This window comes from Rhincodon typus, chromosome 29 (genome assembly GCF_021869965.1).
Source record: "Rhincodon typus isolate 14 chromosome 29, sRhiTyp1.1, whole genome shotgun sequence".
Classification (NCBI taxonomy): Eukaryota; Metazoa; Chordata; class Chondrichthyes; order Orectolobiformes; family Rhincodontidae; genus Rhincodon; species Rhincodon typus.
Window position 1 is genome coordinate 9,625,549 of NC_063360.1, and position 7,377 is coordinate 9,632,925.

Here is a 7,377-nt window from a genome sequence, read left to right on the forward strand (position 1 = left end):
AGGAAGATCTGTCTGTCTTCTTAAAAAAAACCACAGCACAAGTTCAAAGAAGAGCAGGTAGCTCTCTGCGATCTGGTGAATATATATTCTTCATTTAACATCAATAATATTGTTAGCCTGGTCGTTATCCTATTGCAGTTTGTGGGAGTTTACTGTGTACAAATTGGTTGCTGTGTGTCTTATCCTACAACAGTAATAACAATTTAAAAATTAACTCATAAGTTAAAAGGGCTTTGGGACACCCTAAAGACATCAGTGATGCTGCATCAATGCAAATCTTTCTTTTTCTCTTCAAGTGTTATGTGTACTTGTTTGTTAGTAGCACCATTATCGTTACAAAGGTCCATTCATGCTTGAATTACCGTGAATAAATGTGTGGGAGTCATCTGTTCACATAGTGTAAGAGAGACTCGGGGAGAGAATGGAATGGCAAAACCTCTCCAACATGATAGAAAGCTATCATATTTACATTAGCTTTCTTAAAAAAGCAATCCACTTTGTGGGATTGCTCAGCAATTTACACAAATATTTTCTGTTTAAAATATTTAACTATTTCCAGCTAAAACAATCGTGAAGCAAGCTCTCAGCACTATTCCTGTCAGGATGTTCCATTGAAAATAAAAAGAATCTGATAAGCTCTTGCGTTGCTCTTTATTGCAGATCACCACATATCAATTCATTGGCAAATGTAAATAGACCATACCTATTCAAGATTCTTAATAATTTGAAGGCTTTATCTGAAGCTTTCTCTGAACCTTCTCTATAAGTGACAAATCAGACTTGTGATGGAATGTCGTCCATGTGCCTGGTATGGTTGCAGCTCCAACAAAACTCAAGCAGCTTTATGTCATCGAGGCCTAACCTTTTCATCAGTAACCCATAATGACCTTAAACATGATGTGCCTCAGCCACCAGTTTTTCACAGAGTATAGTATGTTTCAACTGTTGCCTTAACTTCATTTACCAAAGCTGCAACCTGTACAACTTTGAAGGACAATGCCAACGATTGAACAAACATCTTCAAATTCCCCTTTCAAGTGAGCTATCAAACTGACTTAGACATAAATTGCTGTTTCTTATTTGTCATTCAATCGAAAGTCTAGAATTCCGCACCAAATAGAAACATGTAAGTTCATTCAACACACACTTCAGTGGTTCATGAAGGTTGCTCATTATCATCATCTCATAGTAACCAAGGAATGGACAATAAACATCAGCTTTGCTGGCACTGTTTTTATCCAAGGAATAAGTTTTAAAACCACAGAGATGGTGATAGTACAGAGAAAGGAATAACAACCGTACTCCTTTGTTTTCTGAACTGGATATTTCCTTATCATAAGTATCCCCAAATAATAAAGTCTTTGATCCCTTTTTTTTGGTCCACATGCATTCTCTTCCCAACATGTGTGCATGAAGTGTTTTTAAAATCTTTTTCATAATTATAGATACCTTATATAGGCACATTGTTACAAGTTTGTCTTGGGTTAAGATGCTAAAGGGTTTTCATTTATTCTTTCACTTGTCAAGGCACAGGTGTTAGTTCTAAAGAATTAAATACTTTGCATTTCAAAGATACTGTGAGCAGCCACCATTCCCAGATTAAGTATAACTTGGGTTACAATCCGATTAAAACTCTCACCAACGTGCTTCAAACATACTGCCTTAGAGAGCACTATTACTGTACCACGGTGATAGCTTTCTATTTCCTCACACAACAACACCGTAGCCTTTCAAAGTGAGAGTGCTAAGAGAGTCTCATTGTTTTGGAGGCAGTTATTTTCCAATGGGTTCGTACCTGTGTCATAACGGTATACCACAGAGAAGGAGTCCATTTAAACTATGGTGCACTTTTTAAATTCACTTCTGGGATGTGGGTGTCGCTGGCTGGCCAGCATTTATTGCCCGTCTCTTGTTGCCCTTGAGAAGGTGGTGGTGAGCCGCCTTCTTGAACCGCTGCAGTGCATGTGCTGTAAGTTGGTCCACAATGCCCTTGGGGAGGGAATTCCTGGATTTTGACCCCATGACAGTGAAGCAATGGTGATATATTTCCATGTCAGGATGGTGAGTGGCTTGGAGCAAACATGCAAGTGGCGGTGTTCCCATGCATCTGCCGTCCTTGTCCATTTGGATGGAAGCGATCATAGGCTTTGAAGATGCTGTCTAAGGAGCTTTGGTGAATTTCTGCAGTGCATCTTGTAGGTAATACACACTGCAGCTACTGAATGTTGGTGGTGAAGGGAGTGGATGCTTGTGGACATAATGCTTTGTGCTGGAAGGTGTTGAGTTTCTTGAGTGTGGTTGGAACTGCATCCAGGCAAGTGGAGAGTATTCCATAACACTTCTGACACTTGTCAGTTCTTTGTCACAGCTATGCAATTAAACCTATTCACCTGCTTTTTTCCCTTAGCACATTCATTTTGCCTTGACAGTTTTTTAAATTCCTTTTGCAAGTTCGATTTTGCTACTGCACCTTTTTCAGGCAGCACTTTCCAGGCCTTAATAACTCACTGTAAGAATAAAATTGCTACATTCGCCCTCTGTTTCCTTTCCTAATTACCCTAAATCTCTGCCTTCTGCTTATTGGTGCTTCTACCCCCAGTTTGCCTTACTGGTTCCATCGAAACCGACCTGATCTTGAATTATATTTCTGTTAAATTGTCTCTGAACTTTCGCTACTTTAAGGAGAACGACCAGCTTCACCTGTTTCTTCATGCAACTGAAGTTCCGCACCACTGCACAGCATCATCAACAACAATAACATCATCATCATCATCATCATGTGTGCTCTGCCCAAAGGTAGGTACTTGCTTCAAGGTAATCTTTCCACATCTCTTTATTTTGTGTCAGTTATAGAGTCATACAGCATGAAAACAGACCCTTCAGTCCAACTAGTCCATGCAGACCATTTTCCCAAACTCATCTAGTCCCATTTGTTTCATTTGCCAAAAATCCCTTCTATTTTCAAACCCTCTTGTATCGATATCCGTCTTCTTTCTCTCCCTCTTTTGCCTTGAAATCTTCCCTCAATAACATCTGTTACAAATATTTTTCCTATTAAAATTTCCCCTACCCAGACTTTCTGATTTGGTTCACCAAATGTTTTTGTTTATTCTCTCTCCTCAGCACTTCTTCTTTTATTATGTTTCTTGTACAGGTGATCCTTTGCAATATCCTCTAAAACCGCATTTCAAAGTTATTTATCAATCTCCTTCTTTGCCTCCTACTTCCAAAAGGTCCAAATCTCACAACCACACAAAATCACACTCCAAATCAAGCTCATTGCAAGTTGCTTCTTGAGTTGTTTATTCAGTTTTCCTGCCAGCAACTATCTTCTCTTAACGAAAATGGCCTTTCCCATTGCTATCTTTGTTCTTATCTTTCTATTTATTCTGGATCTCTTCTTCTTTGAATGCATTAGTACTTGCTGGGGATGTTAAACTATGTATCACTTTAGTTTGCCAATGTTCATCTTTGGTACCATATTAAATTTCTTCTGCACTGGATCCTCTCTAAGATTTCGACATTCAACATAACTTGCGTTGCCCAGAATCAAATGCACATTCGATTCACAGTCTTTTATAAATGTATACCACAACTTACTGACTTTTGTATTCATCTATTAATAAAATTAAGGGTCCAATATGCCTTTTAGCACCCTCTTCAAGTTATCCTGCTATCCTCAAGTATTTGTGTGTCTACATCTCCAGGTCTCTGTGATCATGCATCACCATCACGATTGTAAATTGAATTAATATTACCACTGCACATGCTTCTAATCAAAACACATCACTTCATGCTTCTTTGCATTTAATTTCATCTGCCATGTAACTGCCCATTTCGCCAGTCTATATCCTCCTGTTACCAATTTGTTACTGCATTTCTAAGTTTCACGCCGTTTGTAAAGTTTGAATTTTGACCCTGCACATTTGGTTACTTCATCAATTTATCAAAAAGAGCAAATGGTTGAAATATCTACTCCTTGGAAACATCCCTTCAATCTGAGATGCTCTGGTTCACCAGTTATCTTTCCCTTAGGTAATATGGCACTCAAACCCTCATTGTCCCTTTAATCCCATAGTCTTTAATTTTTCTTGGAACCCTATTTTGTAATACTTTATCGGATAACCTTTGAAAGTCTAAATATAGCATCAATACAGCAAGGCCTCAATAATAGAAATATGACAGATGACAGGGAAACCCATTTTTAGTAATATTACTCAAGAGGTATATTTGGCAAGGTAACACTGCAAGAACCAAACTGCTCTTCTACACGCAATGCAAAAGAATCCTTTACATCCACCTGAAAGCACAAACAAGGCCTCATTTTAATATTTTGTGTGACACTGACTCATCACTTAGTCAGACAAGATTCTGATCCTATTAGACTCAGCTGGATTCAAACAAGTTCCCTCTCTTTCCTCAGAGGTCAAGATTAACATCTGATGTCTCAGTCAGTCTCATATCACTTCTCTGTCTCTGATCCTGGATAACCAAAGCTAGGGACAATACTCAAAGTTGGTCCCCAGGAAATAACATAATACTGATTTCTGTCCCATTTCTGACCGCAATTGCATTTTCTTTATTGATCAGGTCAATATTATCTAATAACCAGTAGCTTATAATCATTCAAGATGATTAGGATTCTTCCAGATTCTGGCACAGCTTTTGGGTATGACTTGATATTCTACAGGATTTCAATGTTATTCATAATCCAAATTATTCTTTAAAACAAACTTTTCAATTTTCTTCACTGGTCTGTTCAAAGCACAAGCTCCAAAATCATTATCAGCCTCCCTCCCCTTGTTACACATGGGGAATTTTAGAATTAGCTTTATTGACACCATGTACTCAAATGAGTGCAGTGAAAAATTTACAAGTGACATGCCAAAGTACGTAGGTACAGAATCTTCAGTAGAAATTCTTAGGGGAAAAAAAATGAGAAAAATAAAGAAATAAAATGTCCAGCAATAAATTAGAAAAATAAAAAAAAACAGTTCAGAATAACAGCCCTCACAACTCAGGTTGGGCTGGGCTTTATCTCAAGGTCAGGAGTCGAGTCCACACTGAGTGCCAGGAGTTCGAGTCCACACTGAGGCTGGGATTCAAGTCCACACTGAGACCGGGAGTTTGAGCCCACACTACGGCCGGGAGTTCGAATCCACACTGAGGCCGGGAGTTCAAGTCCACACTGAAGCCGGGAGTTTGAGCCCACACTGAGGCTGGGATTCAAGTCCATGCTGAGGCTGGGAGTTTGAGTCCACACTGTGGCTGGGATTCAAGTCCACACTGAGGCTGGGATTCAAGTGCACGCTGAGGCCAGGAGTTCGAGCCCACACTGAGGCTGGGAGCTCGAGTCCACAACGAGGCTGGGAGCTCAAGTCCACACTGAGGCTGGGAGTTTGAGCCCACACTGAGGCTGTGAGATCAAGTCCACACTGAGGTCGGGAGATCGAGTCCACACTGAGGTCGGGAGATCGAGTCCATGCTGAGGCCGGCAGTTCGAGCCCACGCTGAGGCCGGCAGTTCGAGTCCATGCTGAGGCCAGGAGTTCGAGCCCACGCTCAGGCCGGCAGTTCAAGTCCGCACTGAAGTTAGGAGTCAGCACTGGGAGGTAAAAAGACAAAGAAAAGAAAGAAAAAACTGGAAAGGAACCAATGGAGCAGATGAGCTCTGGTTCAGGAATCCCAATCCGCTGCCATCTTGATAGATGGAGTTGTAGGCCTTGGAAATCCAGATCTTGGCCTCATGAGTAACAACATAGCAATTAAAAGCAGAAATCTTGGCTCAATTCCCAACACCCCCAACACCAACTTGTGTAAATCGAACAAAATCACTGTAATGGCCCTAATGCCAGCGCAGCTGAGACCAGTTTGGCCACACCACATAGAGTTAAATCCAAATTCAGAGTTCCAAAGTAAACATTTGAGAGTGAGAATACCTACAGGCACAATGACTCGAAATATTACAGGAAATCCTTGACAGGTTTTACGTGAATCCACCTTTATACAGGCTCACTTCTCGGTTTTCTTGTTTCTTAATATATTTTTAGTCAAGAGTTCCTCACTCACACAAAGAGTTGATTTTCTATTTTTGAATTCTATAGACATGAGGCATCACTGTTGATGCATAAAGCAGCAGTCATTATATTTACCCAAATTTTTAACCAATTTGTTTTTAAGCTCTTTTAACATTTGTTGCTTGTGAAAGAGAGACCAAAAGAGAGAGAGAGAGAAGTTAAAGACTACAAAGAGAGAAATATTATCAATCAAATGGCACACATACATCCATTCTGGTCACAGAAAACAGAAATATCAAACCTGTCAAAAGTCAGATGAAGATTAGAAAACTGAAGTACCTTGTGGCTGTTTCATACAATGTGTATCGGAGATGATTTACAGACTCCCTGGTTATCAGTGGCCTGGAAGAGTTCAAGTTTTTGAAGATTCAAGAGTCTGTAGCCGGTCTTCCATAATCTGAAGTGACTACTCCTCAGTTTCTAACTGCATTACAGCCTCTAGACTTCAGCCCGTTCTTCAGCCACCTAGTGTGTTGGAAGTGGACAAATCTGATGAACTTCTTGTGGGTCCACTGCTGGTCCTGAACAAGGTGGCCATCTCAGGTCCAGAGAGCAAATGGTCAAAGAGGGCCATTCAGCCCAACTGCCTGCTTCTGTTTCTTTGTACATCTGTGCCTGGATGTGCCTGGAGAGGGAACACACAGTGTCTGGTAGCATAATTCAGGCTTTCTGAGACTGATGGGTATCAGAGGGACTGTAGTACACCATCATCACTGGGAAAGTCATTTTAATTTGATTTGTTAAACACCCTTTAAAAGTTTTGCATGTTTCATGAAATTTTAGTAATTGTGTCCCTTCAAAGCAGGGTATTAAAACTTATGCTTGAATTCAAGAAGGTAGAACACTGAAAACAAGTCTTTATTCATCTGTTTAAGATGTAGAGGTGATGGTTTTGGACTGGGGTGGACAAAGTCTGCAGTCATACGACACCAGGTTATAGTCCAACAGATTTATTTGAAATCACAAGCTTTTGGAGTTCTGCTCCTTCGTCAGGTGGTGTCTGACATTACAGACTTACAGACATTCAGCTCAGACTCACCTCCAAAAAGCACTCTCTCGGCCTGTTCCTATATAGATGAGTACAGATGTGCTATGTAAAGACTGGTTATTTTTCCACATTTTTGATTGTAAACTGAAATCAGAATTTATTTTTAAAATCAAAGATTCATACAATTTTTGAAAGGAAACAACCTGTACTGTTTACTCTTTACTGTTTAAGTGTAGTTTGCAGATGAGCTGGAGTCAAGAGGTGTGTATAATTGGCGAGTCAAGCGGTAATAAGTAGCTGATTGGTCTGCCAA